This window comes from Phyllobates terribilis, unplaced genomic scaffold (assembly GCF_046119375.1).
Source record: "Phyllobates terribilis strain yellow unplaced genomic scaffold, ASM4611937v1 Scaffold_2__4_contigs__length_985480577, whole genome shotgun sequence".
Taxonomy (NCBI): Eukaryota; Metazoa; Chordata; class Amphibia; order Anura; family Dendrobatidae; genus Phyllobates; species Phyllobates terribilis.
The window spans coordinates 458,185,992-458,207,786 of NW_027362762.1; the positions used below are offsets into that span (position 1 = coordinate 458,185,992).

The window sequence follows — 21,795 nt, forward strand, 5'->3', positions numbered from 1 at the left end:
CATGGCGTCCACTCTTGATTCCAGCCAGTTTTGCGTTCAAAAAGTTACACAGTGCTCCTTCCCTTCTGAACTCTGCCGTGCGCCCAAACACTGTATTTTCCCCACATATGGGGCATTGGCGTACTCAGGAGAAATTGCACAAAAGTTTTTGGGGTCGATTTTCTCCTCTTACCCTTGTGAAAATAAAAAATTGGGGCTAAAACATTATTTTTGTGGAAAAAGTTAGATTTTTTTTATTTTCACGGCTCCATGTTCTAAACTTCTGGAAAGCACTTGGGGGTTCAGGGTGCTCACCACACATCTAGATAAGTTCCCTAAGGGGTCTAGTTTCCAAAATGGTGTCACTTGTGCGGCGTTTCCACTGTTTAGGCACATCAGGGGCACATCTGCTAATTATTCAAGCAAATTTTACATTCAAAAAGTCAAATGGTGCTCCTTCCCTTCCGAACCCTCCCGTATGCCCAAACAGTGGTTTTCCCCCACATATGGGGTATCAGCTTACTCAGGAGAGATTGCACAACAGGTTGCATGGTGCAATTTCTCCTGTTACCCTTATAAAAATGCAAAACTGGGGGCTGAAAAACATTTTTATGGGAAAAGTGTGAAAATTTTATTTTCACAGCTCCATGTTATAAACTTCTGTGAAGCACCTGGGGGTTCAAGGTGCTCACCACACATCTAGACACATCTAGATACGTTCCCTGAGGGGTCTAGTTTCCAAAATGGTGTCACTTGTGGGGGGTTTCCACTGTTTAGGCACATCAGGGGCTCTCCAAACGCAACATGGCGTCTGCTAATTATTCACGCAAATTTTACAATCAAAAAGTCAAATGGCGCTCCCTCTCTTCTGAGCCCTGCTGTGCGCCCAAACAGTGGTTTTCCCCCACATATAGGGCATCGGCATGCTCAGGAGGAATTACACAACAAATTGCATGGTGCAATTTCTCCTGTTATCCTTATGAAAATGCAAAATTGGAGGCTGAAAAACATTTTTGTTGCAAAAATGTGAAAATTTTATTTTTACGGCTCAATGTTCTAAACTTCTGTGAAGCACCTGGGGGTTCAAGGTGCTCACCACACATGTAGCTAAGTGCCCTGAGGGGTCTAGTTTCCAAAATAGTGTCACTTGTGGGGGGTGTTTCCACTGTTTAGGCACATCAGGGGCTCTCCAAACGCAACATGGCGTCCGCTAATTATTCAAACAAATTTTACAATCAAAAAGTGAAATGGCTCTACTTCCCTTCCAATCCCTGCCATGCGCCCAAGCAGTGGTTTTCCCCCACATATGGGGTATCTGCTTACTCAGGAGAAATTGCACAATAAACTGCTTGGTGCAATGTCTCCTGTTATCCTTATGAAAATGCAAAATTGGGGGCTGAAAAACATTTTTGTGGGAAAAATGTGAAAATTTTACTTTTACGGCTCAATGTTATAAACTTCTGTGAAGCACCTGGATGTTCAAGGTGCTCACCACACATCTAGATAAGTGCCCTGAGGGGTCTAGTTTCCAAAATGGTGTCACTTGTGGGGGGTTTCCACTGTTTAGGCACATCAGGGGCTCTCCAAATGCAACATGGCATCCACTAATTATTCAAGCAAATTTTACAATCAAAAAGTCAAATGGTGCTCCTTCCCTTCCGAACCCTGCCGTATGCCCAAGCAGTGGTTTTCCCCCACATATGGGGTATCGGCTTACTCAGGAGAGATTGCACAACAAGTTGCATGATGCAATTTCTCCTGTTACCCTTATAAAAATGCAAAACTGGGGGCTGAAAAACATTTTTATGGGAAAAATGTGAAAATTTTACTTTTACGGCTCAATGTTATAAACTTCTGTGAAGCACCTAGGGGGGTTAAGGTGCTCATCACACATCTAGATAAGTACCCTGAGGGATCTAGTTTCCAAAATGGAGTCACTTGTGGGGGGTTTCCACTGTTTAGGCACATCAGGGGCTCTCCAAATGCAACATGGTGTCCACTAATTATTCAAGCAAATTTTACATTCAAAAAGTCAAATGGCGCTCCATCCCTTCCGAACCCTGCCGTGCGCCCAAGCAGTGGTTTTCGCCCACATATGAGGTATCTGCTTGCTCAGGGAAAATTGCACAACAAATTTTGGGGTCCATTTTTTCCTGGTACCCCTGCGAAAATAAAAAAAATGGGTCTAAAGTAACATTTATGTGAAAAAAGTTAAATGTTAATTTTTTTCTTCCATATTCCAAAAATTCCAGTGAAGCGCCTGAAGGGTTAATAAACTTCTTAAATGTGGTTTTGAGCACCTTGAGGGGTGCAATATTTAGAATAGTGTCACTTTTGTATTTTCTGTCATAAAGACCCCTCAAAGTGACTTCAAATGTGATGTGGTCCCTAAAAAAATGGTTTTGTAATTTTGTTGGAAAAATAATCGCTGGTCAACTTTTAACCCTTATGGCTCCCTAATAAAAAAAAAATTTGGTTCCAAAATTGTGTTGATGCAAAGTATACATGTGGGAAATGTTATTTATTAACTATTTTGTGTGACACATCTCTCTGATTTAAGGGCATAAAAATTAAAATTTTGAAAATTGCTAAATTTTTGAAATTTTCGCAAAATTTCCATTTTTTTCACAAATAAACGCAAGTGATATCGAAGAAATTTTACCACAATCATGAAGTAAAATATGTCACGAAAAAACAATCTCAGAATCAGATCTGTTGAAGCGTTCCAGACTAATTACCTCATAAAGTGACAGTGGTCAGAATTGTAAAAATTGGCCTGGTCATTAACGTGCAAACCACCTTGGGGGTAAAGGGGTTAATTGAAACGCAGCAAATCCACAGGTATAGATATTATACCTGCGGTCCAATGCAAGTCAATGGGCGCAAATTTGCGGCGGGATCGCGCAAGAAATGGTCATACTGCGGTTTTTACTGCAGTGGTAATCCAAAGTGGAAATTTCCGCATCATGTGCACAGCACATCCAGATTACCATTGCTATAGCTGGCAGACCTATTAACAAGCATTTTCGCAGCGTTTCCGGGGCGAGAAAACCACCGCGAAAACGCATCAAAAACGCATCATGTGAACTTAACCTTATAATCATTCCATTTATTTGGAGAACAACAATTTAGGCATTATAAATACCCGCTAATATTAATGCCGCAATCCATAATCTACACTAAATGGATCCTGCCTGATTAGAAGATCTGCAAGAACAAAGTTTTCAGACAAAAGTCAGTGATCTGTAAGGTTTTTATGGCATTATTCAGACGGTGATAGTATTGAGTGGCCCTAATGTCGTTATTTTATTTTGTCTGTTGCAGAGTCTTTTGTGGACTTTCTGCTCCTACATAGAACAAGCTCCACTGAAAATTTGATAAAGAGACTTTTGTTAGAACTTTTACTCCATTTGTTTGCTCTTTCTTTTGCTGTACTCTGAATATTCTATAACCTAAATTTATAGAAAATAGTGCACATTTACCAAATTGTTTAAGAGATTTTTCAAGAATAGCTTTCTTCAGCCTATTGGCCAGCACTTGGTGTAAATAATAATGGAACTTTTGTTCAACCTTCTCTGGGTCCATTGCTGCCTTTCTGATGTTTTTTGGTGATTATTTACAGGCTGTAGCAGTAATATCACAACTACAGGGCACATCAACGCTGCAGCCAATCACTGATGCTCACAGCTCTGCCTATGTAGATGGCACAAGCCACTGACCTCAGTGATTGGCTGCAGTTGTGTGGTGCACTGTAGTCATGATGTCACGTCTGCAGCCTGAAAACAATCACTAGAGCAGCGGTGGAGAGGCAGTACTGCACTCGGGGAGTGTGAGTAAGAGCTCTTTTATTATTTACACCAGGTGCTGGCCAATAAGATTGAAGAACGCTATTCCTTGAAAACCCCTTTAATGGAGGTTCTCAACAACATTGGCCAAGAAAGAGAAGAACATATTGGGCATACATTGTGATCTTTTGTATATGAATAAACATAATGCCATTTTTGGTTGCCCCATTTAACTTGTGACTGATAAAGTAGTTTGAGTAAACCAATGTATTTACCTCTGTAAAAATAATCTGGACAGAACTTTCATGGGAACTACCATAGTAGCATCCAAGTCAAGCAAAGCTCTGGAATCTATGATAATTGCTTAATTTGCTTAATTTAAAATAAAACTATGTAGACTATGTGGAATAACCTTGGATAGACAATCTGCCAAGGATATTTCAAAGATTTTCAGTGCACAGGAAAGACTCGATCAATAGACCATTCTTATCTGGCTTCTTGATGAGTATAATTACAGATTCTGAAGCAAACCCTTGCTACAGTAAAGAGCAAGAAAAACAAACTCCTGAAGGACAGGATTTAGCTTAAAAATGAGCTTCAGTTTCCAAACCCCATATTTTCGGCTGAGATAAAAGTGATGAGAACTTCCTGTTTTTCTGCATTCGATATTACTAACAAGTGAGCACATAACATGTTTAGCTAATGCAAAGTCTATACTGGAGTCTATGTCACTAAGAAGTGGAATTTTATCCAGCTATTGATACAAAATACTACAAAGTGTCATCACCAAATTACACGAATCAGATAATTAAAGTGACATAATTTATAATGGACCTCAGTGACAAAAGGAGGTTTGTATACATAACACCCACCTCACAAGTATCCCAATCTTGCAATGTAAAAAGATAGATGGAGCTTGGTGCACCGTTACACCCCCTCAAATCTTGGGGATTTCCCTTGCTTCTGATGGACAGCGCTCACTTCATCTGCTTGTGTGTGCCGGCCATGAGCGCTAACTGTTCATGATGGGTGCGCACACAGTGGCCGGGCTGATGTGTTGCATTATGTACAGGGACTTCATATTTGTATGGGAGCTTTGCATGAGGTTTCAGAGTTCTACACCGCAGGCACATACTCCTACCTTACGTTACTCGCTCACTGTGCTGGTACACAGGAAGTGTAGTGAACGATTTCAGAGAGGGTAGAGAAGTGCGGTTCCTGACTTCATTGCATCACCAATTAGGTGATAATCCCCACTGCCACCAATCATAGCATTTTAGCATCTAATATAAAAAGTGACACCTCATCTTCATGTGTTGAACTCTGAAACACCATTCACATATGAAGCCCCTGTACAACACATGCAGATAAGGTGGCACTTTTTTATGTCAGCTGCTAAAATGTTCTCATTGGTGGCATTGGGGATAATAACCTATTTGGTGATGTAATGAGGTCAGGAACTGCACTTCTTCGCCCTTTTCACTACACTTCCGGTGTACCAGAGCAGTGAGCGACAAGATTAAAGGAGTTAGGCTTTAGGCTACAAGTCTGCAGTCACTCTATGTGACTGCAGACTTGTGAATACTCACAACGCGCACTGTGATCATTCTCCGTTTCGCGATTTGCATACTTCCGACAAGACTGTTTCCGGCCTCACTCAATACACTTGCATTGAGCTAGGCCACACTTATCTAGTCAGCACATTGATACATGTATGCAAATCACATACTTAGGGTCACGCGCCAGCCATTCCAGTGCCAGCACCAGAGGATTCTCACTGTGTGCGCGATGTGAGGATTCATAAGTCTGCAGTCACATAGAGTGACTGGGTCGGACAACACCTTTAAGGAAGGAGAGCGCACCTGGCCATAAACAAAAAGTATTAGTTGCAAATTGTGGTAATAGATATGATGATTGTGACTTCTAGAAAGCACAGCATGACCGGCAGCAATGAAACGTACACGATAAAGCCTTCAGTTCACAATAAAATCTATATCTCTGAATTTTAATTATTTTTTTCCCCAGGATTACTAGAATATGGAGCCTTTCTCTATTATCGCTTTTATATTGATATTGCCACTTCTAATTTTATAATTATTTCTAATTATTTTTTGGGTTTAAAATTTACTTTCAAAGTCAGAGGACCTCCAGGAAACCAGTTGAAATCAAAATGCTGACTTAACGGGAATGTGTTTTTTCAGAAAATGAACTATTATTTAAAACAGTTTTTTTTTCTTTAAATTGCTGTTTTTCAACACCTTTATTTAAAAAGAAAATTAGTAATCTTGCAATCAATTTTCAAAGTGGCCAGTAGAGCTACTATAGACTTTAACTTCCTGTCGTTTCAGGAAGAGTTTACAGCACGTTCCTTATCATCAGAGGCAGTTTTACAATGACTGATAAAACCTTTATACACAGCTGATAAAACAGAATCCAGCATTTATAATAAGGAATATCCCAGCTCTACGACCTTTGCACACACTCATTAGATGCATCAAAACAAAAGATGGGGGGGGGGCCTGGCTATGGAGGAGTGAGGACGTGCAGCCGTTCAGCTCCTGCCTGGGTGATGTCTGCAGACCCAATTAAGAAACACTATTTACCCCCAAATGTCAGCTAAGAAGCATCCCAACTGTGGCCAAGCTAATAGACGTCCTTCATTGGTGCCTGCTACTGGTATTTCCTGATATTTGAGGAGTTCTGCGGGCCTCACACCGAAGCTAGCAAGCGGTATGACTGGAATGAAGATGGAGGATGGGAGGAGCAGCGTTAGCTACATCAGGGACTGTGAGTTGCATAAATAATGCTGTCGGGACTTACATAATACAGGCCTCTAAAGATGATAACCAGGGGCAGAAGGAGACATCTCATGCTTCTTATTCACAAGCAGTGAGCAGCTCCTCAAGCTGAGGGATTTGTCCTGTGGCATTCCTGAGAATTCAGAGGGCCTGGCAGGCAATGTATCTATTCAGGCACAGACTATATGGGAGGATCTTAAGGCTCAGATATGTGCTATTCCCACAAAGGAAGATATGGGGAAACATCCTATAGGGCTGAGACTGCTGCTATTAGAGGGGAACTTCAGCAGCTGTATGAAAGGGTGGCTAATGATGAAAGCCATACAGAGGCCATCTCTCAGAGATTACACACAAGAACAGACGGCTGCAGCTCACTCTCAGCAATTGGAATACCTGTCTGATTTGGTGGACGATATAGAAAATAGAGGGAGACGCAATAATATCAGAATTAGAGGCCTCCCAGAATCCGTGGAACAGAATAAGCTGGAGGAATTTTTACGCTGTATCTTTCATTCTATATTAAATTTACCATGTGACTCAGACATAGAATTGACAGGGCTCACAGATCCCTGGGTCCCAAGTCTACTGATGTAAACAGACCTAGAGATGTCATATGCCGGATATACAGATATAAAGTGAAGGAGAACATTCTTGATAAAGCCCGCACATTGGAACCTATCATCTTCAATGAACGTGTTATTCAGATTATGCATGACCTGTCCTGGTGCACACTTCAAAAGAGACGTGCCCTGAAGCCTCTGCTCGACATACTGAGACATCATAAAATCCTTTATTTCTGGGGCTTTCCTTTTAGACTTCAAGTGAGACAATCTGGAACTGTACATGTTGTGCAAAGTCTGGGAGATTTATCAATGTTCACTAATGGACTGGGTATTGCATCAATCCAAGTGCTTCCATCAGAGTGGACGGGTCTTTCTAGAGGCCTTGGAAGGAACGACTCACCTCACCTTCAAAATAGGAAGACACACAATTTTGGCATGAGAAATGGAGGTCGCAATATACAGTGGCATGTAAAAGTTTGGGCACCCCTGGTCAAAATCATTGTTATTGTGAACAGTTAAGCAAGTTGAAGATGAAATGATCTCTAAAAGGCATTTTGTTAAAGATGACATATTTCAGTTGTATTTTAGGCAAATAATTATATAGATGGTCTTTTTTTTTTTCATTTAAAAAAATTACAATAAGGGAAATGGGCCTATGCAAAAGTTTGGGCACCCTTGGAGATTTGTGTGCTTTGATAATTTTGACCAAGGTTTCTGATCTTAATTAGCCTGTTAGGGTTATGGCTTGTTCACTACCATCGTTAGGAAATGCCAGGTGATGAAAATTTCCCAGCTTTATAAAAACCAAACCTCCTCTAACTTTATGCCAAAAAAACAGCAGCCATGGGTTCTTCTAAGCAGCTGCCCAGCACTCTGAAAATGAAAATGGTGGAGGCCCATAAAATAGGAGAAGGCTATAAGAAGATAGCAAAGTGTTTTCAAGTTGCCCTTTCCTCAGTTTGAAATGTAATTAAGAAATGGCAGTTAACAGGAACAGTGAAGGTCAAGATAAGGTCTGGAAGACCAAGCAAAATTCCAGTGAGAGCTGTTCGTACGATTGCTAGAGAGGCAAATCAGAACCCCCGCTTGACCTCAAAAGACCTGCAGAAAGATTTAACAGACTCTAGCTTTGTGGTTCATTGTTCTACTGTTCAGAGACACCTGCACAAATATGACCTTCATGGAAGAATCATCAGAAGAAAACCTCTCCTGCAGCCTCACCATAAAATTCAGCATCAGAAGTATGCAAAAGAACATCTAAACAAGCCTGATACATTTTGGAAACAAGTTCTGTCGACCGAAAAGGTTAAAATAGAAGTCTTTGGCCACAATGATCAAAGGTATGTGTGGAGAAAAAAGGCCACCAAATTTCAGGAAAATAACATCTCGCCAACTATTAAGCATGGGGGTGGATGAGTCATGCTTTGGGGTTGTGTTGCAGCCAATGGTACAGGGGACATTTCACGGGTAGAGGGAACAATGGATTCAATGAAATTTCAACAAATTCTTGATGCAAACATAACACCATCTGTAAAAAAGCTGAAGTTGAAAAGAGGATGGCTTCTATAAATGGTTAATGATCCTAAACAAACATCAAAATACACAATAGGCTACCTCAAAAGGTGCAAGCTGAAGGTTTTAGAATGGCCCTCACAGTCCCCTCTTCTGAACATCAATGAAAATCTGTGGCTAGACCTCAAAATAGCAGTGCATGCAAGATGACCAAGGAATCTCACAGAACTGGAAGGATTTTCCAAGGAAGAATGGATGAAAATCCCTCAAACAAGAATTGAAAGACTCTTGTCTTGCTACGAAAAGCTTTTACAAGCTGTGATACTTTCAAAAGGGGGTGCTACTAGGTACTAACCATGCAGAATGCCCAAACTTTTGCATTGGTCCATTTTCCTTTTTTGTCATTTTTAAAATGTAAAAGATTAAAAAATATATATTTTTTGCCTAAAATACAAAGGAAATCTGTTATCTTTAACTTCAGGCCTTTTAGAGATCATTTCACCTTCAACTTGCTTAACTGTTCACAATAACACTAACTTTGACCAGGGGTGCCCAAACTTTTACATGCCACTGTAGAAGAAAGAAGATCATCACCTCCGGATTGACTGGCTTCACTATTCTCACTCATTGTTCTCTTTGATACTGATTAATGCTTAGCAGTTGGGGAAACCTATACAAAGTTGACATAAGTACACATGCATAGATATTGTTATATACGAGTTGGGCATTCAGGTTTTGGTAGATAGTATACGTTTCTCATAGTAGTACATTTATTAAGTCATTATGGGTCTGCGGACCAAGCCTGGGGGAAAGCTACCCTCCATAGAAAGTACGTTTCCACTAAGGATATCTACATTCTGCTGAACGGGTGTGGAATTTTCTATTTTTCCCTAGTAGTCCTCCTCTTTGAGGACTTTCTTTGTGGTTGGGGAAGGTTCCCAACTGATTTCTTCTTTCTTTTTGTTTTGTTTCCCTCCTTTCCTATATTTTTTTTTTCAGAGAGGAAGGAGTTATCTTCATTATTCAGATAGAGAAACTGTCTTTCGCTTAAGTTTTTCCCCCCTTTTTTTTCCTTTCTCTCTTTCACTAATCCTCCCTCAGACCTAATCCCTGGTCCTCAAAATGAACACAGTCATATTCTGTTCTCTAAATGCTCGAGGCCTCAATGTTCCTCAGAAACATTCTCAGATTCTGTACTCTATGCACAAAGGGTTCAAATCCTCATGTTACAAGAGACACATTTTAAATCTGATTAGGTTCCTAAGATAAAAGATAGATATTATAACAACTGGTTTCATAGTACAAATCCTGAAGCAAAATCCAAAGGAGTTTCCATCGCAATCCATAAATCTAGCATTCTCCCTAATGGACACACTTATTGACACACAAGGCAGATACGTATTTCTCAAGATGAAAAATTGTAGATTCAATATACACAATTGCTAATTGGTATCTGCCTAATAAGGGTCAGATTATTGCATGCCACGCGTTCTGAACCGCATTGTCTAATTTCTCAGAAGGTACAGTGATTGCAGGAGGAGACTTCAATTTTACCATGAACCCAAAAGTAGATACCTCTTCGGGTAGGGGAACAGTCCCGGTGAGACAGCTTCGATCTTTCAAAAGGGCCCTCCACTCCCTCCGACTGACCGATGTTTGGCGGATAATGAACTCTCAGGGTAAGGATTACACGTATTTTTCGCATATACATAATTCATATAGTCACATCGACCTCTTTCTTTTGAGCCACCACGCTTTGTCCTGGCAACCTGAGACCACAATTGAGACAAAGTTATTGACCACCTAGGTCACAAATCAACAGTACACGTCTGTTCAACGTCTCCAATAGTAGTTCATATAAAGCAAATGACGTACAAGAACATAATAATGTATTAAAATGCAAAGTTTATTATCAATATAGAATTAAAAAAAGAGAAATAACACAATAATAGACATAATGACACAAATATATCAGTAGCGAGCTATATAAAAAGACACCTGGGGCTAACCAAAGCACGTGATATACCTCTATTATAAATGCAAATGGGTCATGTGTAGGACTGAATATGTCAAGCATATACCCTGTTCTAATCAGTAGTATACAAACTATCAGAAAGGCTCCAATGAGCCATTAAAGTGCTCGCTACTGATATATTTGTGTCATTATGTCTATTATTGTGTTATTTCTCTTTTTTTAATTCTATATTGATAATAAACTTTGCATTTTAATACATTATTATGTTCTTGTACGTCATTTGCTTTATATGAACTGAGACCACAATTGTAGATATTTTGTGGTCAGACCACGCTCCGGTTTTTCTGACAATATCTGTTCCATCCCTAGCCCAACGCTCATGGACTTGGAGATTGAATGATAACCTTATCAAAGATATTCTGTGTGAACCAGAGTTAAGGGAGTCTATGGACTCTTTCATTTAAATTCACGCTTCTGATCAAACCTCAATCCTGTTACAGTGGGAGACTTTGAAATGTGTCATGAGAGGGATCCTGATAAAGCATGGTTCAAAGGTAAAGAAAGAGAGGTTTCGGAAAATAGAAGAATTATTAAATCAAATTCACTCCCTTGAAATTTTTCATAAACAAAACCTCTCTGCCTCCACTCTTGTTTATTTGACAAAGAAAAGAGACTAATTAAAAGGAATTTTAGATAAAAAATATTTGCAATCTAGGGAAAAATCAAAACGTTTCTTCTACGATTTTTCAGATAAATGCGGGAGATCATTGGCCAGATTGCTCTACCCACATATGACAGCTACATTTATCCCAAATGTTAAGGGGAAAGAGGGCAAGGATGAACATAATCCCCAAAAAATTGTAGATCTTTTTCGGTCTTACTATGAGAACTTATATAAAATTAAAAATCAATTTGCAGACGTGTCCCCCTTAGACCGATCTAATAAGATTAAAGAATATATCCAGGAAACACCTCTACCCATGTTGAGCAATTGAATGGTGGAAGCTCTGGAAGAGGTGATATCCATAGATGAAATTGACTCTGCGATACGGGCCTCACTGTCAGGTAAATGCAGTTTAGAGAGCAACTCTCTCCAATAATGGCTAAAACCTTTAATGCAATTGATGGAAACACTGGATTTGTCCCTCAATTACTCTAAAACAGAGGCCTTGAATATATCTCTTCCACAGACTGAAATCTCACAAGTTATGACTAAATTTCCATTTACCGTAGTTTTCGGACTGTAAGACGCACTTTTTTCCTCCAAAATTTTGGAGGAAAGTGGGGGGTGCATCTTATAGTCTGATATACATAAATACTGTGGCTGTGGGTGGTGGGGGATGTGGGGGAAGCAACATTGGCGGAGGAGCGGTGAACAGGAGGCAGCAGCCGCCTGCTGCAGCTTACACTGTGCCCGCTACTAAAGAAAATGAATATTCACTGCTCCCCACGCCCATGGGCGTGGGGAGCAGTGAATATTAATTTTCCTAAATAACTGATACACTGTGCCTGCTGCGCGGCTCCGGGTAAGTATGTTACCCTGTATGTATGGCTCCCCTCATCCCAGTATGTATGGCTTCCTTCATCCCTGTATGTATGGCCCCCTCATCCAGGTATGCTTGGCACCCCCTGATCCCCGTCACGCTGCACAGAAAAAAAAAAAAAACTTTCATACTCACCTCCTCTCTCCTCCAGCTCTGTGTCATACGCTGTCCCGGAATAGTCACTGCTCCCCACGCCAGGACTGTGTGCGTGGGGAGCAGTGACCATTCATTGTCCCTAATAGTGCGCATGATTGTTTATTTTTTTTCTGTGCAGCGTGACGGGGACCAGGGGATGCCAAGCATAACTGGATGAGGGGGCCATACATACAGGGATGAAGGGGGCCACACATAACAGGATGAGACATGAGGGGGGCCATACATACAGGGATGAGGCATGAGGGGGGCCATACATACAGGAATGAGGCATGAGGGGGGCCATACATACAGGGCTGAAAGGGGCCATACATACAGGGATGAAGGGGGCCATACATACAGGGATGAAGGGGGCCATATGTGGCGCCCCTGAGGGTTCAGTCGCCACAGAGGTACTGCACCTCACCCAGAGATGTGGAGTCTCCTCTCAGGTAAGGAGGGAGTGCTGCAGGGACCCCAACACCCACATTCAACACTACACTGCTCCATGCCGGCTGGAAGGGCAAGATGCATTATAGTTACATAGTTTATAAGGCCGAAAAAAGACAAGCGTCCATCCAGTTCAGCCTATTTCTTGTGCACTGCAGCTATTCCGCAGCGTTGATCCAGGGGAAGGCAACAAAAAACCATGCGGTATAGGCCAATTTACATCACTGAGGAAAAATTCACTTCCCGACACCAATCTGGCAGTCAGATTAAATCCCTGGATTAATTAACTAAGCATAAGATGTAATTTTATTGTTCTCAAGAAAGGCGTCCAGGCCTCTCTTGAACTCATTAAGTGAGTTGGACATCACCACTTCCTCTCCCAGAGAGTTCCAGAGTCTCACGGCTCTGACCGTAAAGAATCCCCTTCTATGCTGGTGCAGGAATCTCCTTTCCTCCAGACGCATAGTGTGCCCCCTCGTCTTTGTCACCATCCTTGTGTCACGCTGTCTCTGTATACTGGAGGTAGGGGGCCTAAGCTGACCCTAAGCTGGGGCCCTGACTAATCCCTCAACCTGGAGGTACTGTTAAAGGTACAGAGGTCCAGGCCGCCAGCGTAACCCCTACCTCCTGAGGATCCCTGCACCTAAGTAATCTAGTCCTGAGAAGGACCCCGATCACAACAAAAGAGGACAAGTAATAATATGCCCACACACAGTACTTAGACGAACGAGACAGTACAAGGGAAAAACCAAAACCACCTTGCATACAAAAACTACACAACTACAACAGAGGGAACTCCAACGGGAAAGGAGATAAATGATAAAGCGAGGAAGGGAAAAAGACTCCAAATACACTTATCTCAGAAACTCCAAATACCACGATCCGCTCTGTAAGTCTGTATGAAATGCTTTCACCGACACTTCCCAAACAGACCAGCAGGCATTTGAAGGAGACTCACTACAGCAGCATTGATTGCAGCTGGGCGAGGCTGGACCTCGTCTAGCACAGAGAGAGAGAGAATTAACTCCCTCACTGCCGAAAACACAAAGCACCAAAAAGTCAGCTGCGAGAAGTCAGGCTGTGTAATCGTGACGATCTTCGTGGCGACACACCCGTGACAGTACCCCCCCTTCTACGAGGGGCCTCCGGACCCTCAGGGCCAGGTTTATCCGGGTGAGTCGTGTGGAAGGCCCGAACTAATCGGTCTGCGTTAATATCCGACGCAGGAACCCACATCCTCTCCTCAGGACCATACCCTTTCCAATGAACCAGGTACTGAAGGGACCGGCGATTAAAACGTGAATCGATGACCCTTGATACCTGGAACTCCAAGTTACCATTGACCACCACTGGAGGGGGAGGTAAAGGTGACGGTACCACCGGCGCCACATACCTCTTAAGCAACGATCTGTGGAACACGTTGTGAATTTTAAACGTAGGGGGGAGGTCAAGACGGAATGCCACCGGATTAATAATAGAACTGATTCTGTACGGCCCGATGAACCTGGGACCCAGTTTCCAGGAGGGAACCTTAAGTTTAATATTCCTGGTAGACAACCATACCCGATCGTTCACACTTAGGTCCGGACCAGACACTTTCCTCCTATCAGCCATACGTTTGTATCGGTTCCCCATAGTATTCAGATTCTTCAGCACCCCTCTCCATACTGAAGCGAGTGATGAGGAAAATCGTTCCTCCTCAGGAACCCCCGAAGAGCCCCCCCTACTGAAAGTACAAAACTGGGGGTGAAAACCATATACCCCAAAAAACGGGGACTTACCAGTGGACTCGCTCCGCCTATTATTAAGAGCAAACTCTGCCAGAGGTAAGAAAGAAGCCCAGTCCTCCTGGTTCTCTGACACAAAACACCGGAGATATGTCTCCAAGCTCTGGTTCATACGTTCCGTCTGACCATTGGTCTGAGGGTGAAAAGCCGATGAGAATGACAAATGCATCCCCCGCCGTGCACAAAACGCCTTCCAGAACTTGGACACAAACTGAGACCCCCGATCAGACACCACATCGGAGGGTACCCCGTGAAGCCTCACAATCTCCCCAATGAACACCTGCGCAAGAGTTTTAGCATTAGGGAGAGCCGGAAGAGCAATAAAATGTGCCATCTTGCTGAACCTGTCCACTACAACGAGTATGACCGTTTTACCCGAAGACGGAGGGAGGTCCGTAATAAAGTCCATAGACAGATGAGTCCAAGGACGCTCCGGGATCTTCAAAGGTAAGAGGGCCCCAGACGGACGGGTATGTGAGGTCTTAGAGCGCGCACAAACCCCACAGGACGCGACAAAAGTTACCACCTCCTTATGTAAGTTAGGCCACCAAAACCGACGCGAGAGGAGATCCACAGTTGCTTTACTCCCCGGGTGTCCTGCCAAAACTGAGTTATGGTGTGCCTCGATCACCTTTTGTCGCAACTGATCTGGAACAAACAGTCTCCCCGGAGGTCCAACAGGGGCGTCCCCCTGAGCCTCCAATACCTCCTCCTCCAGCTCAGAGCATACTGCCGAAACCACCACCCCCTCCTGAAGGATAGGAATCGGGTCGTCCGTATTCCCGGCCCCAGGGAAACTGCGAGATAAGGCATCCGCCTTTACATTTTTTGACCCAGGACGATATGTAACGACAAAATTAAACCTGGTAAAAAACAATGACCACCTAGCTTGTCTGGGATTCAGACGTTTCGCGGACTCCAGATATAGCAGGTTCTTGTGATCGGTGATGACGGTGACCGGATGGACTGCCCCCTCCAAAAAATGGCGCCACTCCTCAAAAGCTAATTAATGGCCAAGAGTTCCCTATTGCCGACATCGTAATTCCTCTCAGCGGACGACAATTTTTTAGAGAAAAAGGCGCACGGATGCCACTTACCAGGGGACGAACCTTGTGACAATACTGCTCCCACCCCTACCTCGGAAGCGTCTACCTCTACAATGAATGGCTGTGACGCATCAGGTTGAATGAGTATGGGTGCCGAGGCAAAACATTTTTTCAAGCAGGAGAATGCTTGACAAGCCTTGTCAGACCACCTAGAAAAATCCGTCCCCTTTTTAGTCATGTCTGTGAGAGGCTTAACCATGGACGAGAAATTACGAATGAACTTCCGGTAATAATTAGCAAACCCCAGGAAACGTTGTAGTGCCTTAAGATTCTCTGGCCGATCCCACTCAAGAACTGCCCGCACTTTCCCAGGGTCCATACGAAAACCGGACGCTGAAACCAGGAAGCCTAAAAACTGGAGTTCCTGTACGGCGAACACACACTTTTCCCATTTGGCATACAGTTTATTATCCCGCAAGATCTGTAACACCTGCCTAACGTGCTCCTGATGAGACACCAGATCCGGCGAGTAAATTAAGATATCATCCAGATATATGACAACAAACTGTCCCACCAGGCGGCGAAAAATGTCATTAACAAAGTGTTGGAACACCGCCGGGGCATTAGTCAGACCGAATGGCATGACAAGGTTCTCATAATGCCCCTCCGGAGTGTTAAACGCCGTCTTCCACTCATCCCCCTCCTTCATCCTAATCAGATTGTACGCCCCCCTGAGATCCAACTTAGAGAACCATTTGGCGCCCACGATCTGATTAAAGAGATCGGGAATAAGTGGGAGTGGATACGGATCTCGGACCGTAATCCGATTAAGTTCACGGAAATCCAGGCAAGGGCGTAGGCCTCCATCTTTCTTCTTAACAAAGAAGAACCCCGCAGCCACCGGTGAAGATGAAGGTCTAATATGCCCCTTAGCCAGACTTTCTGAAATATAATCCTTCATGGCCTGCCTCTCAGGACCAGAAAGGTTATACAACCTAGCTTTAGGTAACTTGGCCTCAGGGAGCAATTTTACAGAACAGTCATACTCGCGATGAGGAGGTAGTTCCTGACACCCTTTCTCCGAGAATACATCCTCAAAGTCCGCCAGAAATGGAGGTAAGACCCAAGGAGTAACCGCACCGATGACCGTGTTCATGCAGTTTTTATTACAGAATTTACTCCATTGGCTTATCTCTCTGGTTTGCCAATTAATAACCGGGTTATGCTTAGTTAACCAAGGAAGGCCCAACACTATAGGAGTGGGAAGACCCTCCAACACGTAGCAAGACAACAGTTCTTTATGTATCGCCCCCACTTGAAGTTTTACGTCATGCACAGCTTGCAAAAAACTTCCCTGACCGAGAGGCCTGGCATCGATCGAGAATATGGGGATGGGTTTAGCCAACTCACTCAATCGCATACCTTGAACCCGGGCAAACCGAGCATCAACCAGATTAGCCCCGGCCCCACTATCCAGAAGAACAGATATCCTCTCAGTTCTCGTACCCACCACCACCTCTGCCGGTACGAGAAACTGAGACGAACCTAGGGACGAAATACCTACTCCCAGATTGCCGTCCACCACACAACCTGGGATCAACAGTTTTCCGACGACTCTTCACTCTGCAAGGGACGGGATGGACACCCCCCAATAAAATGTCCCTTTCTCCCGCAGAAGAAACACCTTCCTGTCTTATGGCGCACCACCGGTCCCCTCCCCCGAAATGATGTCCCTCCTAATTGCATAGGCTCCTCTGGACTGACCAGGGGAACCACCATATGAGGGGACCTTGTAGGAGGTGGAGTCATCACAGGGGGTCGAGTTATCCCGCACCTCTCCCGAAGCCGTCTGTCAACGCGAATAGCCAGGGCCATAGCGGCTTCCAGTGACGCAGGAGAGTCATACTGTGCCAACACATCCTGTAATTTGTCGGATAAACCTTGACAAAACTGGCTCCTAAGAGCCGGGTCATTCCACTGGGTGTCCGTGGCCCACCTACGGAACTCCGAACAGAATTCCTCCGCCGGACGATCTCCCTGCTGGATCCTACGTAACTTAGACTCAGCAAGGGAGATCCGATCTGGGTCATCATATACGAGTCCCAGAGCAGCGAAAAACCTATCCACTGACTGGAGAGCCGGGGAGCCCGGGGGAAGAGAGAACGCCCAAGATTGTGGGTCCCCTTGTAGGAGCGAGATGACAATTCCCACCCTTTGTTCTTCACTCCCCGATGACCGAGGCCGCAGCCGAAAGTACAACTTGCATGCCTCCCGGAAAACAAAAAACTTGTCCCGCCCCTCAGTGAACCTGTCAGGGAGAGCTACTTTAGGTTCTGGTCCGGCTTGCTCCTGAGGATACAAAACCTTGGACCTAACGTCCGCCAGCTCCATGGACAAACTCTGCAACTGCCGAGCTAGACCGGCTACTGGATCCATGGTAGCTGGAGAAAAACTAAGGGGTCGGTGAAAATGTCACGCTGTCTCTGTATACTGGAGGTAGGGGGCCTAAGCTGACCCTAAGCTGGGGCCCTGACTAATCCCTCAACCTGGAGGTACTGTTAAAGGTACAGAGGTCCAGGCCGCCAGCGTAACCCCTACCTCCTGAGGATCCCTGCACCTAAGTAATCTAGTCCTGAGAAGGACCCCGATCACAACAAAAGAGGACAAGTAATAATATGCCCACACACAGTACTTAGACGAACGAGACAGTACAAGGGAAAAACCAAAACCACCTTGCATACAAAAACTACACAACTACAACAGAGGGAACTCCAACGGGAAAGGAGATAAATGATAAAGCGAGGAAGGGAAAAAGACTCCAAATACACTTATCTCAGAAACTCCAAATACCACGATCCGCTCTGTAAGTCTGTATGAAATGCTTTCACCGACACTTCCCAAACAGACCAGCAGGCATTTGAAGGAGACTCACTACAGCTGGGCGAGGCTGGACCTCGTCTAGCACAGAGAGAGAGAGAATTAACTCCCTCACTGCCGAAAACACAAAGCACCAAAAAGTCAGCTGCGAGAAGTCAGGCTGTGTAATCGTGACGATCTTCGTGGCGACACACCCGTGACACCTTGGTATAAACAGGTCATGGGAGAGATCTCTGTACTGCCCTCTGATGTATTTATACATGTTTATGAGGTCTCCCCTAAGCCTTCTCTTTTCCAACGTAAATAGGCCTAATTTTGACAACCTCTCTGGGTATTCTAGTCCCTCCATTCCCTTTATTACCTTAGTCGCCCTCCTTTGTACCCTCTCTAGCTCCAATGTCTTTCCTGAGCACCGGAGCCCAGAACTGTGCACAATATTCTAAGTGCGGCCTTACCAGCGCTTTATACAGAGGAAGAGCAATGTTCTCATCATATGCCCCTATTCCTCTTCTGATGCATGCCATGACTCTATTTGCCTTCGCAGCTGCTGCCTGACACTGGGCACTCCAATTTAATTTGCTATTAACCAAGATGCCCAGGTCCTTCTCCATGTCAGATTTCCCCAACGGTTTCCCATTTAATATGTATGGGTGACTGCTGTTTTTCTTTCCCATGTGCATGACCTTACATTTATCGGCATTGAACCCCATTTGCCATTTTTTGGCCCAACTCCCCAATTTATCTAAATCCTGCTGAGCCCTGTCCTGAGCCCTGTTCCTGCTGAGCCCTGTCCCTGGATGGAGTGGGGGAACCAAAGAGAGGGGGAACCAGTAGTGGGTGTGGGTGGAGGACGCAGAACAGGGGAGCACTTTTATAGTAGGTATATAAAGGGAAGCCATCTTAGGGTGGCAGGTCAGTGTGGACAGTCAGTCAGTGAGTAGTGAGGAGAGGAGGGGAGCAGAGTCTCTTCAGGAGCTCTGCTCCACAAGTGGGGCCTAGTGAGAGAGGCCCAGGAGGGGAGCAGAGGAGAAAGGCTCCGGTAACAAAAGGGATCCCAGGGGGTACGGTGAGTGCAGGACGGCACCCGTACGCCCGAATCTGCCAGGAGTCAGAGGGATCAGGCCGCAAGAAGGGAACCGGTCCCTGGACCAGCCGTGTTACTCCAGGTCTCGGCTGGAAAAACCGGAGGCTTCTGCACTTCCATGGTGCAGTTGCCACAACCTCACCCTAGTCACCGTGAAGGGCATCAAGTCGGTCCGGGAACTCCAGGTTGCCCAGAAGGGACTTCAGAGCACCCGATCGGGACTGTGTGTGGGGGAGCGCAGGGCTAGAGGGAGAAGACCCAGCGCGTGAAGTCGGTCAAGGAAAGGAACATAAGAAAGGTGGTCCCGTTAAGTGCTTCTAATCTACCTGAGGGAGTGCTGAGCCCCTGCCTGGCAGACGCAGTGCGACGCAGAGGCTGACACCCGTACTGAGAAACTTGAACAAGAACTGTGAGTAAAACTCGGAGGACTGCACTGCACTGCCTCCGTCAGTTATTTCTGCTGCGCCATCTCTCCTGCACTGCAAGCCCCAGCATCACCACCATTTGCACCTACACTGCCCCGGGCGCCCGCTCCACCTGTGGGGAGCAGAAACATCCCAGCTGCCATCCCATCACCCCCCGGAGGTCTGCAGCAGCGCCGGTAACCATTACCGGAAACCACAGGTGGCGTCACGAGACAAACTGTACACTAAGACCCCCCTTTTTAAAGAGAGACCCAGAGTACGGGCCCGGGAGCCGACTGCCATGACCTCCTAAACAAGGTAAAAGGCCCGGGTACCGAGTCCCCTATATTCCCCCTGGGTGACACACATACATACCAGGATGAGGGGGCTATACATACAGGGATGAAGGGGGCTATACATACCAGGAAGAGGGATGAAGGTGCCATACATACCAGGATGAGTGTGAGGGGGGGCCATACATAACAGGATGAAGGATGTCATACATACCAGGAAGAGGGATGAGGGGGCCATGCATACCAGGATGGTGGATTAGGGTGCCATGCATATCAGGATGGGGATGTGGGCCACGTATAACAGGAAGGAGGGGGCCATATATACCAGGATGGGGGATATTAACAGAATTAGGGGATATTACCCCTATAACAGTGTCAGCAGCAGACCCCCTCCCCCTTAACAGGGCATCATGACCACATTTTTTGCTTACATTCTTTTTTCTGTTTTCCTCCTCTAAAACCTAGTTGCGTCTTATGGTCCACTGCGTTTTATAGTCCGAAAAATAGGGTAAATGGCAGAGAGAATCATTGAAATATTTAGGGGTTCATATTCCCTCGGACCTTAATAAATTATTTGATCTCAACCACCAAGCTTTATTGCACAGAACATATGGAGATCTATTGAAATATGGTAAATTGAAGCTATCTTGGTTTGGAAGAATGAATGCCATCAAAATGGATGCATTATCTCGTTTTTTGTACATTTTTCAAACAGTTCCGATCTCTCCACCTCATAGCTTCTTTCGCAAACTAAGGTCAGCTTTAATCAAATTCATTTGGGGTAAGATTAAACCCCGCATAAACATAAGGGTTCTCCCTCATCACAAATCATTAGGAGGAGCGGGCTTTCCGAATTTCTATTGGTACTTTCTGACTTCTGCCTTGATGAGGATTTTAGATTGGCACTTTCATGCAGACTCTAAACAATGGGTAGGGGTGGAACAGGAGGGCTCAGTGGTGCCAAGAAGACTCAGTGACCTTGGCCAAAAGCAATCTAACTAGGGAAACACTTAAAACATGGCATTCTCTGAGGAAAAAGATGTTTCCAGGTAGAACTATTAGCCCACTCACATCAATATTTTATAACCCTTCTGTTCTACACGGTTATTTGCGCGGATCTTTGCTCGGTCGGAGAGCAGTGGAGGACACCGGATTGTTTCAGATTTTGGAAAATGGCATGATACCTACTTTTGTATCTTTACAAACAAAATTTCCAAATGTTAAAATTAAGTGGTTCGAATATTTGCAAATGCGATTGTAATGCACACGCCCGGGCTGAGCGGCGTGTGCGTGTGATTGTAGTGATTCCACTGGACCGTGCCGGAGAGTGAATGCCTGGAGGGGCGTAACTAGGTATTCACCCGATCCGACCAGGGTCGCACGACGGCATACGACGCCAGTGCACCAAGGAGGAACCGAGCAGAGGGACCAGGTGCTACTCCAGGACAGACCCCGGACACGGCTGTTGACCCACACAGGGGAATACAGGAACAGACTGGTAGGCTGGCACACAGACTGGTGGGTATAGGCTGGCTCGACTGGGATGCAGGCAGGCGGGTATGCAGG

General features: G+C 44.8%; 1 protein-coding gene across 3 annotated transcripts in view; it reads right to left on the reverse strand.

The window, feature by feature from the left end:
- LCK (LCK proto-oncogene, Src family tyrosine kinase) overlaps positions 1-21,795 on the reverse strand; it is a 108,710-nt gene that overhangs the window by 72,965 nt on the left and 13,950 nt on the right. Inside the window, exon 1 of one of the 3 annotated variants that reach the window (XM_073665688.1) lies at positions 6,585-6,755. The exons of 1 other annotated variant lie outside the window; for it this stretch is intronic. The gene's annotated coding sequence lies outside the window, so the exon portion shown is untranslated. Of the gene's footprint in view, positions 1-4,636; positions 4,938-6,584; positions 6,756-21,795 lie in introns of those variants that run through there. One more of the 3 variants, XM_073665689.1, reaches the window with a different exon arrangement.